This window comes from Myiozetetes cayanensis, unplaced genomic scaffold (genome assembly GCF_022539395.1).
Source record: "Myiozetetes cayanensis isolate MyiCay16 unplaced genomic scaffold, myiCay2020 scf2-11, whole genome shotgun sequence".
In the NCBI taxonomy this organism is placed as follows: Eukaryota; Metazoa; Chordata; class Aves; order Passeriformes; family Tyrannidae; genus Myiozetetes; species Myiozetetes cayanensis.
The window spans coordinates 86,031,889-86,049,909 of NW_026087411.1; the positions used below are offsets into that span (position 1 = coordinate 86,031,889).

General features: G+C 38.4%; 1 protein-coding gene across 8 annotated transcripts in view; it reads right to left on the reverse strand.

Moving 5' to 3' along the window:
- Positions 1 to 18,021, reverse strand: part of COL19A1 (collagen type XIX alpha 1 chain) — a 183,022-nt gene that overhangs the window by 100,321 nt on the left and 64,680 nt on the right. The gene's annotated exons all lie outside the window — the stretch shown is intronic.

Sequence of the window (18,021 nt, forward strand, 5' to 3'; positions counted from 1 at the left end):
ACAAGAAAGACTAACGACTTTATTTGAGTTCAGACTGAGAGGAACAACGCAAGGAAATGTAAGAGGGATGCAAGAGGGATGCAAGAAGCTCATTTCCAAGTAGGTTGTAACATAAAGAGTATTTCCTAAGCAGGGTCAGAAAGACACAGCATAACATGTTGCAAAAAATATACTTCTATTTCTAGTAAACAAAAATCAACAGTGATGATTTGGAAGGATGTCACCATGAAGCCTGGGTCTTCCCAAACCCACTGATTTAGGGTACTCAACACAAAAGGAAATCAGGTGATCACAAAGCTTCATAGGGATCAGGAATTCAGAGGGTTCAGTAGACATGCTTACCAAGAAACAGTGACCAAAAACCTGCTAATTCCAAACTGTGCCGTTGCCGTCTTGTGAAAGAGTCCTAAACAAACGTTACGCCTGAACATAGTGGATAACATGTCTTTCCTTCCTGCTTTGCTTACACAGGTCGAGGAATACTGAAGATGTTCATGATAGCTAATTAGTCATGTTTCTAAGCAAGCTCTAAGTGTTTCTAACCAGAGAGGCGATATAAAGGCAAACTACCACCTCAGCTGAGGCCAAAACCTCAGGCACAGAACAATCTGAAGCTAGGCCAGCCCAAAGCTCCAAAGCTGCTCTGATGAACTGCCTCGTGTCAGCAGGACTAAGGCATCCATCCATTTTCATTCTTTGTGGAAAAACCTTAAAATACAAAGTTATCTTGATCAATAAGAACAACAATCAACAAAAACCCCAAAACAACAAACCCCAAACCAAACGAAAAAACCAAGTCCAATAAAAGTTTCAGTGTAGTGCTCTCCAAATGGAGAAATCCAATGCACTAACAAGAATAATCCCTGCAGCACTATTGCAGAAAACTATCTGGGGATTATCAGAGATCATATAGTGCATGGGAATCTGCAACCCAAAGCTATTTTCAAAAGGCTAAACTCCATTCTCCATTTGCCAAATGCAAGCTGAAAAAAACCCCAGTTATTCTGGATTACTTGCCACTGATAAGAACAGTGAGAAACAACATCTAGTTCAGGGTATTATCTTTTTCTTTGTCAGTTTTAAGTATCCATCTTCTCCAAATCAGAATGACAGAAAGTTTGCAAAAAAATTGGAGGAAAAAAATGAACGTAGGACATGTTGATGGATCTCAAATATGGAAAAGAAGACTATACATAGGACATCAAGGTTTCCACAGTGATACTAAAAATCTATAGACTGAAGGACTGTATCCACATTTGTTCAAGTAGCTTAGGTAGGCTTTTACCTTCTTCATGAAAGCTCAACTTTCACATTGCAACATCCATAAAGAAAGATTTCTAAAAGAGTCTACCAATTCCATGGCACCCTGACAGGCAATAGTGCCCTCAGTTACTGCCCTATTGAAAACCTTTCTTACATAGCCTACAGAACTATGATATACTTGAGAACTAAACCTTAATAAACCTCAAAGTATATTCTTTCACACATAGAAAATGCCACAGCAAGGCTATCAACAACGCCTTACTGAAAACACAAGTGAACAATGCTACGGTATCTTAAGGTATTCCTTACAGACCTCTGAATCTCACCTTGATTCTTATCTTCAATGTAACCCTATCTTGGGGAAATCTAAAAGACTGTCCAACATTTCCTAGTGCTGACTAGAACTATTAAAGACCATTAATGAAATAAATATTAAAAGGGATTAAGTTATTCTGTGATAAGTAGAAAAATACACAGAATACCTTTTAATCTAAGAGACTTCTGAAGGTAAAAGAAACATAAAGATACAACTTCATCCTTTTGGGTCATAGATATTAACCAGCACAAGAAGGAAAAATACTGAGGTTTTGGCTTAAGTCTAATTTACTGCAACGTATTCAAGACTAACCACAATCTAATAGTTTGTTTTTCAATAATAAACGTCCCAACTGAAAGTAACTGTGCTTAAAATGCTGGCTTTTCTTTCTGCCATGTGAAATTTAGATGTTATGTTTTGCAAACTTCGCTTTGTGTGGTATCCTGCTATGGTTCATCCTGTCATGACCATTTCACGGGTTTTTTTCTCTTCCTTTAAACATTTCAATATCAAGGAGAAAAAACTAACAAAATCCACAGCAAAAACTCCACTCTTTATGGAAATTATTTGAGCATATATTCCCAGACCTACCTTGAAAGAAAAATTCTTAATCCAAGATTAAAGTTTTATTCATAAAAATAAGAAAAATTGTACAACCTAAAGCATGAGCTATCTGAAAACAGAGTTTCAGTCTTCTATGTATTCTTAACATCCACTTGAATACATTCATACTCTCTTCAGAAAGTATCATCGGTCAAATAAAATGTGTTTATAACGAAAAGCCACTAAGCTTTTTCATGGTATTCTCAACTTGGTATTTCTGTGCAGAGGCTTTAGTGGGTGTAAACAGCCTTCTAAAATAACTCAAAGCTTTCCCCCCAAAAAAATCAGTATGATGTTTATTTCAAGAATTTAAATATACATAAAGAAACAGAATATATTTTAAAATCTTGAAAAAAACCACATGTAAGTAGTAATGGATATTCTATTTTTTACTCACTACATCTGGCTGAGCTCTGCAATACATTCTACAGGTAGAAAATCATTCTAGTTTAAAAATTGCTGTACTGCATATCATTTATTGTGCTATACCTTTTCTCATAAGTCAAAAGCAAAAGGCTTTCCAAACTATAAAGACTCATGAATCCAGTCAGACAACTCATGCATGCAACTTTCCATGGAGAGGCTATACAGGGTACATTCATGGTCCAGGTTTCCTCTCTTTCTACAGTGTCTCTGGCTAATCTCATCTGCAAATAGAAAATCAACAATCATTTCTATGAGTCATCAGTTACATCCAGACTGGACTCCTGGCCAAGAGCATGTCTTAACTTTCCAGTACCTCATATCTAATCTAAGTTTGAATTAGGTTTAAATGTTTCTTTCAACACTTTTAACTTGAGAAAGCTTCCTCTTTTTGACACTGAAAAAACACTGACACTGTTGGTCAGCAAAAAAAAGGAATAATCTTCAAGGAGCCTCTCAGATACAAACCACATCCAGACCACAGACCAATCCCTTTTCATTGACAGAGCTCCCACTTCCATCCAGGCTTGATCACACTATTTCCACAAATACTCCTTCAACCTGCACTGTCATGGGTTCAAGTGGCTGAATTTTTGGTAATAGGGGACCATAGAGATAATTTTGGTTAGAAGCTACTAGAAGCTTTTGCTGTTCTATGAAAAAGCCAATGATAGCCAGCTCCAGGATGGACTTCCTACCACTAGCCAATGGTACTGTGCTTCTGTGATAACATATTCAAGAACAGAGGAAGAGAAAGCTGGTGTCACAGAAGAAATTTCAACCAGAGAGGCAAGCAGAGGAGAACATAAGAGAGCAATGCAGACCTCCTTCTCCCCCTCCAGCAGGGGAAAGACTGAAAGCCAAGATTCCTGCTGCCTGTGGAAGATTGTTGGGGAACGGGGACCCCCCCCGCAGCTCATAGAGAAGCCTACACTGGAGCAAGTGAATGCACCAGGAAGCTGAGACTCCGTGAGAAGCCTAAGATGAAACAGAGTCCTGCTGGAGATCTGTGGCCGATGGAGAGAGAAACCTATGCTGGAGCAAGTTGTCCCGGGTAGGACTTATGGCCCTGTGGGGAATCCATGCTAATGAAACTCATTCGTGACCCAAGGGACAGCAGATTATGGAAGAATTGTGGCCCGAGGGATGGACCCATGCTGGAGAGGTCTATCGAGGACTGTCTCCTGGGGGTAAGGACTCAAAGCCATTACCCCCTGTAACTGTGGTGATGACCATGGTGGTGACCATGGTGAAGCAAGTTGTCCCCTTGCAGCTCATGGAGGCCAGCAGAGTTCAGAGGGAGAAAGACCTCTGCACCCGATGGAAAAGTGACCCCCCCAAGACAGTGAATTGGGAAGAGTTCCTGTCTAAGAGATGGATTTTAACAGAGGCAGAAGCAGCTGCTGGCTGTGACTTCCCCCCGCTTTCCTGTCTCTCTTCGCTGCTGGGGGGAGGAGGGAGAACATGGAGGGAAGGGGGGAGTGGAGGCAAGGTGTTGTATTTTAAGACTATTTTATTCTTTTACTCCTTAGTTCTTATTAACAATAAACTCAGCTTTTAGTTTAAGTTTGTTAGCAATAAATTTAAGTTCTATCCATTTTGAGTCTAACGTGAAAATTAGTTAGTAAGTGAATCTCCCAGTTCTTATCTCTACTCAGGAATTCTCTGACTGTTTTTTTTTCCCTCTCCTCCAAGAAGAACAGAGGGGGGAAGGGGGGGAAGTGGTTTTCAGTAAGTGTTTAAAATCCAGCCAGGGTCAAAACCACAACACTGCTCTCACCTACTCATTAGGAATATCATTGCTAAAACTCTCTTCATCATTTATCTTCTTCTTTGCTGGTTCTCATGCACACACACTTAAATACAGGGACATCTAAGTGCAAAACTCCGTGCACAAGTTGGCACTGCAAGGCTTACCTGAGGACAATTCCACTTATCCCCATTCAATAACCATTCCCTTCAGCTCAATTCTTCTCTGGTGTGATGAACACAAAATCTGTGCAATAGGTGAAGCATCAGTTCTCATATTATTTATTTTTTAATTAACCAACCAAGTCTGGTTGTTCTGTAGATATCTATCTTCTGTCTAAATGCTTACAATCTAAGTATAACACCTTTGGGATTAAATAAATTGTCCGCTCTGTCTTCAATTATCACACAAGATAATCATCATACTTGTTTTCAGTTGCACAAATACCTGAGCTTTTACAGAATTTTGTTCTTACATTATTAATGAACAAACCTAATAGCTGAATTTGGCTCTAAGTTTTCCTCCTGAACTTAACAGTAATTTTAAACTGAACTATCTTGTTACCTATTAATAGATTAAAACCTTGAAAGAAAAAAAACTGTCTCACTTAATGAGAACATTATTTTTCCATTTCTTAAATAAATACTAGAAATGGGTTTGACTTTCAGATACAATTGTTTAAAATTCTATCTGCCTTTTAGTGGGGAGGTTTCTGTTTATACTGGGTTAGTGTTAGTGTTGAATGAAGATTTTTCCATAGGAGGAATAAACTAGTTTCTTTTCAAGCCTTGTCTCCTAAGGCAACCTAAAGCCAATCTCTTCTTGTCAGCAGTTGACAAATAGTATTACTTTCACAGAACATACTATTTTTTAGACACCCATATTTTCATGGTTTTGGCAGGGTATTGCTATTGTTATTTATACTCTAAAAGATGTTCTGCAGATGGTTAAAGCAACGCCAAGTGTTTGCACAAGCTGATGGACTGCTGCGTCTTTTCTGCACTTCTAGGTTTATTTCTGTCACATGACAACAAAAATAACAGTATTATGTAGCTGTGACTATTACCCATGTTCCTAAGGCCCACAGACAGCAGTATCAGTTACCTCTGTTTTCTTGGACTACAGTAAGTAGTTTAATAAGTCACAGACATGCATACTTTAGACCAGGAGACTGGTGTTTCAATAAAGTTCTCATGGACCCTGGTACAGTCTAAAGGTTTGATATGTTCAGTCTTCTGATGGATATTTATCTGAGGAGGAGGTTTAATCTGCGTTCAAAATAAGCACACCTTGCTCAGTCGGACTTCACTAAAGTCAGTTCAAAACACTGTTAAAAAACTAGGAAATTGCTGCCTTTTGTCTAAAACTTAGTAATTAGAGATTTAATGCAGGAGTCTTTTTCTCTTTTAGAGAAGATCACAATCAACAGCTCCCACTCTCCTGGCAAATGTCCATACAATTAGCCCATAGGGTACTGTCCATAGGAACAGTTATATTTCTCTTCTAGCTGGACCACTGTGCAGTGAAGTGTGAAAAATCAATGGGCCTAGAATAAATAGGCGAGAGAATGATCTGCAGCCTACTGAAGGGGAGGAAGTATCTTTAGAAAGGTCATTCTGGGAAATCTGAACTGGTCAGCTCCTGACAACAGAAGGAACTCCTTACAGCTTACTCCTAGCCTTCACTCAGTACATAAAACTTGAAAGGGTAGGAGAGCAAAGCCTTTTTCTCTATCTGTGCACAGGATGTACTGAACTCATCATACCAAGAGGATCAATGATATGCTCCCTGTAGACATCCAAGACAACTCAGTCTTCACCTACTGTCACAGAAACTCTGAACATCTGTTCCAAATTAGCTGCTCTTCTAATATTACATTTCTTTGGTTTCTTAAACTAAAATTTGACAATACGCAAAGATGATGAATGAGCATACTGTAGAAAGGAGCATCACAAAGCTGCTGATTGGGTTAGTTACAATAGCATATACATTCTTGGACTTTTGAGCAGATCTTTTATAACAGCCTTAATATGCTTGACCTACATGCCACGTTGTGTCAGGTCTTCTCCAAAGTATTTTCTAGGTATGTCTTCAGGAGCATACTGTGTGGCACAAAAGCAGAGGATTTATGGAGCAAAGGGTGGAGAATACCAGATATTAACACTGTATGTATTTTGTTGGAGCTATTCTAAACCTACACTGACATAGCTTTAGCCTGGCTCCATGAATTCAAGAGCAATTAGCAATTGAATTAGCAATTGAAGTACCTTAGGCTTGCTCCCAGATTACATCTTTTAGTTTAGCTTCATCCAAAAGGAAACACTGCAGTCTACAGTTGCCTTGTGAGGGGAAGAAGGGGGCAGACACTGATTTCCTCTCTGTGGTGACCAGTGACAGAACCCAAGGGAATGGCCTGAAGTTGTGTGAGGGAAGGTTTAGGTTAGATATTAGAAAAAGGTTCTTCATCCAGAGGGTGGTTGGGTGCTGGAACAGCCTCCCCAGGGAAGTGGTCACAGCACCAAACCTGACAGAGTTCAGGAAGCGTTTGGATGATACTCTCAGACACATGGCGTGATTCATGGGGATGAACTACATATGAATGATTCATGTGCAGGTTCAGGAGTTGGACTCCATCCTTGTAGGTCCCTCCCAGCTCAGCACATTCTGTGATTCTGTGATGGTGTTCTTCTCCAACCCCAAAAGTCATCTATATAGGACTGCAGCACCTTCTTGTCACTAAAATATGCCTATTCTTCTGAAATACATTTATCGCGGGTGGGGTTCGGTCCCGCGACAGACCCAGCGGCACATCTTGTATGGGAGACAGGACACACACACACACACACACAAGTGTATGTGACCCACAAAATGGCGTTTATTAAAACAAGAAGACAGTTTATATACAGGGGGATACAGAAGGTTCAGGAATAGAGGGGGGTTTCTTGCTGGGGAACCTCAAATCCCGTGAGCTAGTGATAAGTGAACTTGGAGGGATAGGCTGCATAGAATATGTCTGGTCACGCCAGGGGAAGGGAGAGCTTAGGGAAGAATGGAAGGATTGTCCTGGGGGCAGAGACATGGGAATCTGCAAGGGCTGCAAGGCTGCGGCCTTGTAGCTGGGTCCCAAGCAGTTCTGCACAGCTGCAGTTACTAGGAGACTTCGATAGAGATCTCTTCTTCTGAGCCTTCTTTGTAGCTCTTTTGCATCTCTCTCCACTCTCTGTAGGCCTCTTCAGGTCCACCCCCGACATACATTGGTTGCTGAAGAATAGCCAGACACTAGTCTGGAGAAACAGAATGTGCTGGGACATAAACCCAGTAAATAGAAGTGCTTTTTTGGTCTAAACAGTCCCCCAACTTATTTATTTTACTAGGAATCACACAAACAGTTGCAACAGCAGTGCACAGGGGCACTGGGGATAGGAAGAAGCAACTAGAAAGGATGAGACTGGAAAGTAAAACTGTTTTTATCATTGACAGTATTACCTTAACAAATCAACTACTGCTAAGTGGAGGAAAAAAAAATAAGTGCTTTGGAGACTTAAATATACTTACAGATGTATATTGCTGACTGTTCATCCACATCTGTCTTTTCAGGTTGTGGAAAGCTTCCCTTGCTCACTTGCTCATACTGAGTTCTAATTTTAGCATATTAACGAACACAATTTGGTCATCTTCTCTTCTACAGTGACCAGTGTGAGTAGCCATTTCTTGTTTCTTCTTTCATCAAACTCTGTTAATGAATTGTGATCCTTTTCCTCATTGTAAACAACTCTCACTCAAAATTGCAAGAGCCTATATACAGAGTTAATTGACTTAAACATCTTTAAGCAAAAGAGGATAGATTTAGGCTATGTAGAAGAAAGAAATTTTTTGCTATCGGAGTAGCAAGGCACTGAAAGAGGTTGCCCAGAGAAGCTGTGGATGCCCCATCCCTGGAAGTGTTCAAGGCCAGGTTGGATGTGGCTTTGAGAATTCTGGTCTAGTGGAAGGTGTCCTGCCCATGGTAGGAGGACTGGAACTGAAGCTTTAGGTTTCCTTCCAGCTCAAACAATTCCATGATTCTGTGATTTCATCTGCAAATTTACTTCCTTGCATTCATGCCTATTTTAGAAATATTACATGAAAGAATTTTCAAAAAGGTCTCACAATTTCAAGCTAAACTATAAGAACCACAAGGCTGCTTAAGTATACATGCAATTCATGCTAAATGACATTTTCAAGTATTGCATCTCATTATTCTATTGCTTCTTCTCATTAGACACTGTCAATACAGTGTCTACAGTTCATAAAGAATAATCGTCTGCAACAGTGCATACAACCAAACCTCACTGATAGTTACAGCTGCAGTGTCCTGAAGGTTTCCTTGCTATGGACTCCTCCCAGCTCTGTTTTAGAGTGCATTTTCACTCATCAACTCCCAAAACCTGCCTCCTGTTTGACAGAAAGGAGACTCACATATCAGGAGGTCTATTCAGCTCAGTATGTTAAAGTAATACACTGCAGCTGCCATCAAGGCCTCAGTTGTGCTTAGTCTCTATTGCTGCAATGCCTTCTTTCTCCAGAGCCTCCTTTCTGGCTTAAAGTCCTTGGTAAAGAAAATTTTCCTTTAAAAACTGCACTGCAGTAAATTGAAAGAATTAAGTCAAAAGGGATTGAGTTTAGAAATCTCTTACTTGGTATGTTACCAAATATTGTTATGATTGTACTATATTTCTTATAAGGGGGTGACTATTCTAGTGTATACATAACTATGTATGCAATCATACAGGCTTAATAGTGTAAATGTACACTTTCAACTGGAAATTGAGGAAATACACCCAAAGTTAAACTTATCACCAGATCTAGGATCGAGAAAAAGTATCTCACTGTTGCCAGGAAAAAAAGAAAAAAAGAGAGAACTATAGCCATATGAAACTACTTTGATTTTTAGTTCTGGCTAACTTTAAGACCAGATCAATGCTACCACATGAAGTTTTCCAGAAGATCTGTAAAGAGCTGAAGTACTTGTGTTATGGTACACTGTACTTATATTGCTTCTCACAGCACTTCCAGTTAAAGACAGCTCTTTCTTTAACATGTTACTTAAAGTTACTAGTGAAATCTAAACAGCTCTTGAAAAAGTAAAATAGGCAAGTAGAATGGACAAATATGCATATGGGTGGATGTCTGTGCAACAGGAAAGGTGATTTATAAGCCAGGGGAAAAAGGAAGAAAGAAAGAACAGATAATTCAGAATATGTAACAAAATGCCAAGTAGATAAAAAAAACAAATAGAGAAACAGTAATAAGAAATTAAGTTTGAATAAAAATGACTGGATGTTAAACTTCAGTCAGACCTATATCTCTGACACTATCTTGTGGGAACACATATGATGGGCTATTTCCAGGCTTCTCTCTAATCCAGTTGAGGTCACATTTAGCTTGTAAATTATTTATATTCTGGCATTTCTTATCTCTTGACTCAGCAATCATCTTTATTAAATTAAGTCTGTCCAGATTAATAAATAGCGAACAACAAAAATAATATGCCATAATGAATAAGGCCTTTCACCAAAGTTGATCTGTGGAGTCAGAAGACAGAGTATTTTAATTCACAGCAATAAGCTTTATCACTTGAGCTAAAAGGTTAGGTTCCTGCAGCAGATGATGACCCCTCTCTTTTGGTGAGCCAAAAGCACAGGTTAAACACGGGACACCTTCCACTCATCACAGAATAGAAACAATTCACTAGCCAAGCTGACAAAAAGCAAGGAAAACAGCAATTTTGTGTTCTACTTCTGAGTCTGAAAAGGAGTAAGATTTTCTACTTACAGATGACATCCAGAACAAATATCTTCCGGAAGGCAGTGCAGTCAAATGGAAGAACTAGGGCACACTAGAAATCTTAGGTTTATTCCTGCATTAGTATGGAGGTACCCCACTCTGGTTTCAGAATAACTCTCAGTCTCTTCCATCTCTATCAAAAACACACACACATATGCCACCCACTCTTCCACTTTTCCACAAGTAGGCCATTCCAGGTCCATGCCCATCTCCAAACTCTCTACTGTACTCAGGTGCCCTGACCCAAGCCTCAGCGTTGACCCCACTGGTGTTACACAACCCTCAGAGTTGTAAATGGAAACGGAGACCTCATTATGTCAACTAAGAGAGATGATCCTGTGCTCTCTGCCACTGCCAATGGACATTTCTTTTCTCCTCAGTTGCTAAATATGCATCATTTCTTACATATAAAAATTGCTACACTAATTTTAAATTAATTACCATTTATTAAAATTACCAGGCAAAAGACTTACAGCCTTAGCTGTTTCCAAACTAGTACACACCTTCTAGGTATCTACAGCTGTAATGATATCCAGGCTAGATACATCTTCACAGAAATATCATATATGGCACAGAAGTAACCGTTAGTGGAAGCAGGACATCCAAACGACCTGTCACTCTGCTTACACTATTAAGCCTTACATCTCAACAGAGTGCCTGCTAAGGAAACTGCAATGCCTCTGATATCCCTGATAGCTCATTTAGAACCAGCCTGGGTACTTCCACAGAGCACTGTGTGTGCTTTCTTTCCCGGAGCTCCACATCTGGCCCTCCTATGCAAGAAGCTTCCTACATTGGGGGAGCAACTGGAATTTGAAGAGCTTTGTGGTCTGAAGTAAATTACAGAATCACAGAATATTCTGAGTTGGGAGGGACCCACAAAGATCATCAAACTCCTGGTTGTGCACAGGACAGCCCCAAGAATCACAGCATGTGCCTGAGAGCGTTGTCCAAACACTTGAACTCTGTCAGGCTCGAGAAGCGTTTGAACAATTGTACTCAATATGTGCAAATGGCCATTTTCAGAGCTTAAGACACAGATACCTTTCTAATGCCAAAAAAACTTTGTACCTGTCAAATATTACATTTCTAATCCAAGGCAGAAAGAGCTTGAGAGCTGACACCAGCATATAGGTTTTGGACAAAGTCAATTTTTCCATCAATCTTGTTCTCAGCAAGACAAGAAACCTTTACATTCAAACCTCAGTGAAAACCACTTTGAAGTACATGACAATCTGGTGCAGATACCAAATTACACAGGATAAAAAAGATGAGGATGAACTGTGACAAACTGAATACAGGCATGATGAGATGAAATGACACGGCAAAAGGACAAATAAAGTTCAATGTAGCTATACATAAAATTATGAAGATTATAATATCCTTGTGTCCCCCTATGTAGCCATAACACTTGTGAACAAAAACACAGCTTCCTAAATGCAATGACTGGTAATGGCCAGCTCAGCATGATCAGAAGTGAGATCTTTAGGCCACACTCAAAGCTAAAGAGAAGATAGAAAAGTCCCTCTGGGGAGACATTATGAAGACACAGAGAATGAAACAAAGTTCTTGTCTCTTCCATCTTTAAACACTGCAACAGAACTCAGTAAGATCCAGAGGTGGCTAGTAGGATGATCAAACACTGAGTAAGCTGATATTCTTAAATTTGAAAGAGACAGCTTAGGAATGCATAATAGATACTAATTGATTCTTGATTGATACTGAGAAGGAAAACAGAGATATTCCAAAGAAGTAGAGGACACAAAATCAAATTAAGAAAAAAGCAGGTTCTAAATAAACAAAAGAAAGTAATTCTTCAACCACAAAGATAACTGGTGTAATTCCTCACCACAGGATATTGCAGATGTTCAAACTTTACATGAATTCAAGAGAAAACTGCACTTGGTAATGGGACAAAAGTCCATTGAAGACTACTAAATTCACTGAAAACACATCTGGCTGAGATGCAGTCTCAAATAATTGGATGCTGTAAGAGTACATGGAGAAAAGCACTGTACTTGCTTACTTTGTCCTTATGCTTTTCCCTGGTGCACCACTTCTGGTTATCATTAGAAGCAGGATGCTGAGCCTGGTGAACCTTTAATCTGACCAAATGGATATGCGTAAGTAAATTAAAGAGTGATAGAGCCTGGAACCTGGAAATTGGTCGTCTATATAATTTAATTGATAGACCCCAGCTGTGAAGGTCTTTTGCAGACATTTCAATGAGTTCAATTAGCATTTCCCTATGTAATTCCCAGGCACAGTTCAGAAGTTAGCATACGCTAGGGACTATTCCCAACAGGCACTTTTGATTAAGCCTGTTTCAAAGGGCAAGTACGTTAAACAGTAGGAAGAGGACCAGATCAAACCAAATACCACAGAACTACTTGATAAGCCCTGGTAACATTTAGCTTATTAGGATAAATGCCAACGTGACTGCTTTTATTTCAGGGAGAGACTTCCTGTACAAATTAATATGCTTTTACTTTTTCCCCAGAATATCTGTGTACAGATTATTGTATCTCTGTGATTATATGTGATCTGCTTGGCAACAAAAAGAAGCCTCAAACAAAAAACTTGTAAACAATATTTAACCTCAAAGGACTTCATGAAAAAAAATCTAAAATGCTACCCAAAAAAGGTTCAAAGAGATGACTAAATAGTTACAAGATGAGAAAGAGAAAACTTTAATACTTCTCTATATAACATTAGGAGACAAGTCTGAAAAAACTCAGTTCACATCTACATCCAGCTGGTAAAGCAGCCAGTCTTGCCTTCATGAAATAGGATTTAAAGGACTTAAAAAATTCTTCTCCCTGCCCAAATCAAGTACCTGCATTGATGTTTAGCACAGGCAAGAGTCACATTTTCAGCACAGTAGCACAACCTCCACTCCCATCAAACAAACTAGGGAACTGGACTCTTAGACTTAATTTTTTAGCATTTTTAATTACAGACCTTTGAGGTTCATGACTGTCTTCTATCCACACACAATAGCTTCTATTTGTCAAGTAGACTGGAAGTAACTTGAAATCAATTAGATTTCAAGTAACTTGAGTTATTTGGTTTCATCACTGAGATTTGTGATACAGACATTAAAACATTAGAACGACTAAATAATGACTAACTTCAGCCAGTGTGTTAGACCCAGGAAAGATGATTCCTTCTTCATTTACTTATGCTTATTTAAGAAAAAGCATATTGAAGACTGAAATAAAAGACTACACCTGGGGACACACTGGAAGTTTATAGCCTTGTGTGTTCTGAATGGATGCAAGATAGACAGAGGAGTATTTTATTAGGTGTGAAAGTAGAAAATGTTGAACCTCCAGGAAATCTTCTTGACACTAAGATCTATTAGGAATTGTCTTCTAAAGGAAATAGAGGAAGCCCTATTTCCTGGGATAACTCAAATTGTACTTCAGAAAATAGTAAATATATACAAAGAACATCCTGCATTTAGAAGAAAATTAAGTAGACGAAAATTTTTTTCTATGTTCAGGCTGGACAAGCCCCAGACTCCTCCTCTCTTCTCACATGTATACACAGGCAAAAGCACAATTAAAACATGCAAAAAGTAAAGATAAAAGGATGAAACTCTGAAAAAAATAAATTACTATCATTATGGTCCTATTCTTAATGTTTCCTTTAGTAAAATACATGTAACTTTTTTATTTATAGCATTTACTGAGAAGTATCAATCAAAGAAATAAAGTAAAATAACTTAAATATCAAGTGTTTACACGTGCATATCACAGCACATAAACTGCTACATAGCTCAGCTGCAATGACATCCAGTTTTAAAATCCTCTATTTCAAGTGTGAGATGGGAGGGGAATATGCTTTATAAAGCAAAGCAGCCAGTCCATGAAAACTGCAGTTGAAGAGTCCCTCTCCAGAGCACAGTGATCCTCCTGCTCAGTCGCCCACAATTTCTGAGTCCCCTAAGATATCAACTAGTACTATGATTTAGTTATATAGCAGCAAACCTTACTTGCCTCTCTGAGTTAAAAGAGACACAGAGGTTTTATACTAACATTTTGAAGTAGCTGAGGAAGACAAGGAACTTGGGATTCCCAGCTCCCTGAAATGACTATTATCTGTTCATGACAATTAGATCATGTTTGCTCAGCTATAGTTAAGACGTAAATGTGTTGGCTTTTCTATCCCCACTATTTCAAATAAAATTTAGATTTGTTCCACACATGTTGCCAAATGGTAATGAAATTTATATAGTGTTCATGTTCCATGTGTCCCACAAAACTGAATTCTCAGTTTTCTAGTTCAGTTACAGAAAGAATCATATCTGAAGTACACTGAAGAACATACACATTCTATCCAAAATGGTAAACAAAATGACAGAAAAAATGGGCGTCTGGGTAAAGAGTACTAGCTGGAGTGACCAAAGGAGATTAAAAGAGAATTAATTACAGATTTAACAAAGGACAAAAGTATCTTAGAGATTATTTGCCTGATTAACACGCTTTGGAACAATTCCAACTCCCAAGTGATGCACATATTTCAGTATCAAAATAAATAATAATAATAAGATTTCAATCTCTGCAGATTTTAAGATAAGTCTGAGATCTTGAGACCTACAGAGGCTGAAATCCAGGCCCAGAGCCTGTTAGTTAATCAGGCCAGGTTCCTCAGGGCTGGTCTTGAAAACCTCAGTGAAAAGATGCTGCAAATCCACCTTGGGCAACTTGTTCCAGAGCTTTACTGTCCTATCACAGAAAACTATTAACTGGGTATTAAAACCAAACAAGTATATATGTTCAAAAAGAAACTGTCTTGCTGTTCTCTGTGCTTATCCAGTTAGAAATAAGTATAAGTGATGCCTGGCATAATTTTGATGCTCTTAACAGAAAATGGCAAAATCATTTAAGGTAATCTCACCCTCTGTGATTTCATGAAGCAAGTCTTTCTTTAGTTTTATTTCCTTTTGAGTTACCAGAATAAAAAGTACCACCAGGATAAAAATTGCCACCACTGGAAGACGAAATTACTTGCATAATAAATAACAGTGTTAAAATTAAAAACGCTTTCCTACTGGCCACACAGCATCTTCCTTGCTGCACTTCCAGCCCATTGCTCTGCATTTGCTACAGGCACACCAACAGATCATTCCTCTCCTCTTTGCAGAAATGTTAGGTATTTGAAGACTGTTAACATATTTCTTTTCAGCTGACTTCACACTAAGTAATCTCCAATCATGCAACCCTTCCTCAAAGGTTCTGTGTTCCTGAGCACCCAATCATTCTCAGTGCTTGCCTTTCAAAATCCATTAAATTGAAGCCATATCAATACCAAACTGCACAGGAGTTTTTATTCACTGTTGCAGACAATATTCTACTTTGGAACATCTTAATAAAAGTCTTTCAGTTGCAACTTCATTTACCTGTGTGCAGTTTTTGATCTATTCTCAGATTTTAATTTCTGAGAAGATACTACTTGATTTGGGATTTTTGCAGCTCAGATTTATTCTCCCCTACAAGTAGTTCCTTGCATTAACTTTTTCTATGTTCAATCCTACTTTTTTTTCAACTACATCTTTACCAAGAACATTCTATATTTCTTTTAGTTATTAACAGTCCCTCCTGACTTCCTATCATTATGAAATGTAATAGTCATATTTTCTATACCATACTGTAAAATTACAGCTCTAAGCAGTATTACAAGGAGGACAGATCCACATAATTTAGTCTGACTTCTTGGTAGCAAACCAATTAAAACTGCTTTCAGCATATACTTTTTCAGTCATGCTATATAAGGGTAAACTGATGTTTTTGCTGCAGTTATAAGACAATCATATAAGACTGTCATTATTTAAGTAACACAAGGAAAACAGAATACAAAGCAGAATTAAAATAAATTCACAGTTAGAGTGTACTTCCTTTGGAGGGAAAACTTGCAGCATAACACCTGCACACGCAGTCTGTAGCTTCCTTTACCACTACTGGGTTCTGCAAGGGAGAACCAAGTTAAACGATGGCCAAATAAAAGGTTGAATGCAGAACAAGACTTTTGGATTCCTCAAGAAGAACTAACTGTGGCAAAGAAACTTTTAAACAGTCTGAAAGAATCTCCCTCAATAATTTAAATTATAGATGTTTCCCGTAACTGTAGTGTACAAATGATCACTCACTGTCGCCTCAGTTGTCTACGTCTCTCTGGTGTCCCCAAGGTTTGCTCTGCCCAAGCAGATCATAATACAATAAATCAACAAAGTTTTATTTAGCGAACCAAGAGGTATAAGGCTGAGCTGGTTTCAAGTTTTCAGTCCTATGGAATTATAGGGTCACTAAACCAAAAATGTGACATTTTCCTGTACTCCCGTGGAGAGTTTGGAATGGCAAATATCCCATGTTTAGGCAGCTGTGTCCCACCCTAGGTAATATGCAAGCATCTTGTTCCTTAATATGCAAGATGAGGCAGAATTTTTTGGTAATAGGAAAATTTTCCACTTCAGGTTTTGTAATCACGTTACACAGAAAGTAGTATGTATAACTACTACATTTTGTGATGCTATGTAAAAATGTAAATGTGTTGATACATCTTTTTGTAGTGGAGTTTAGTAACTGGAAACTCAACAATGTTATTCTTAAATAATTATTAGAATTAAAGCTGGATTGATTAACTGCTAAAGACCTACTTCCCATAACCTGAAAAACATACCCTTTCTCACAAATATGTGTAGCTTCTGATGAGGCTGGTCCAAATTATTTTCAAGTGATTGCTGGTTCATAAAGATCATTCCACTCTTACATTTCCCTTTATCTGAAGGACAGTTAAATGCAACATAAATAGTTACACTGGAAGTACTTTTAACTGGGGTCTTTTAATTATCTTCTGAATTTACAAGACAAAACCAAAAAAAATGGTCTAAACATGCTGATTCAGCTTCCACATAAGAAAAAAGAAACTACCAGTGGTTGGGTCGTTTTATCTCTGCTTCAGAATAAGGGAAAATCAAGCAAAGAGAGTGGCAGCAACAGCTGGAACCATGTGCCTGTGCCCAAACACAATTTATTCATAAAACTTGAGGAGAGTGCAGCACAGCTGCAGAGCAATTATGGGGAGGGAAAAAAAAAAAATAAAGAAAAAACCATAAGCCCATCAGAACTGATGAATAATGATACCACCAAGGAAATAAGATCTGTCAGTGCAGTTAGAAACACTCAAGCTTAACAAGTGTGGGTTTTTTTGAGGCTGAATTCTCACATTATAAATGTTAGTTGCTATGGATGCTGGGTTTTACTTCTGATACTGCTTCTGTCCTGGCTACTGGAATACTTCCTCCTTTAAAAAACTCCGCATTTTAAATCTGTTTTTAAAATATGAACATTGGAAAGATGTCTGACACTTCTGAAGAGGTATGGTGGGTGAGTGAATACACTGATGTCCAAAGCAGCCTAAATCACAAATATATTACACTTCTTTAAATTCAGAAGCTGCCACCTACTCTCTATTTTCATCAGTCTGAATATTGCCAGAATAGCAGTGTCTCTCATTCTTCATCTTTATGATATATAAATCCAGCAGAAATGTTTTTCTGCACCTTTTTCAGACAATGGGTTGAAAGCACAGAGAAATTATCTATGATCCAAGAAAAGACTTGTCTTTGAGGTTGCCTAATCCAAATCAGCCAAAACTAGTGAAAAAGCAGTAACCAGCCTAACATGATTAAGAACTGAAGTTACAACCATAAACTAGCACCACTGATACTTTAATTCCTGTTAGGCAAGCCAGTAATAGGCTCCTCCTTCCACTTGGCCCTCAACACAGACTTACTTGCCTTTGATGACCTGTGCAGACCTGGTTTTCTGAAATCACA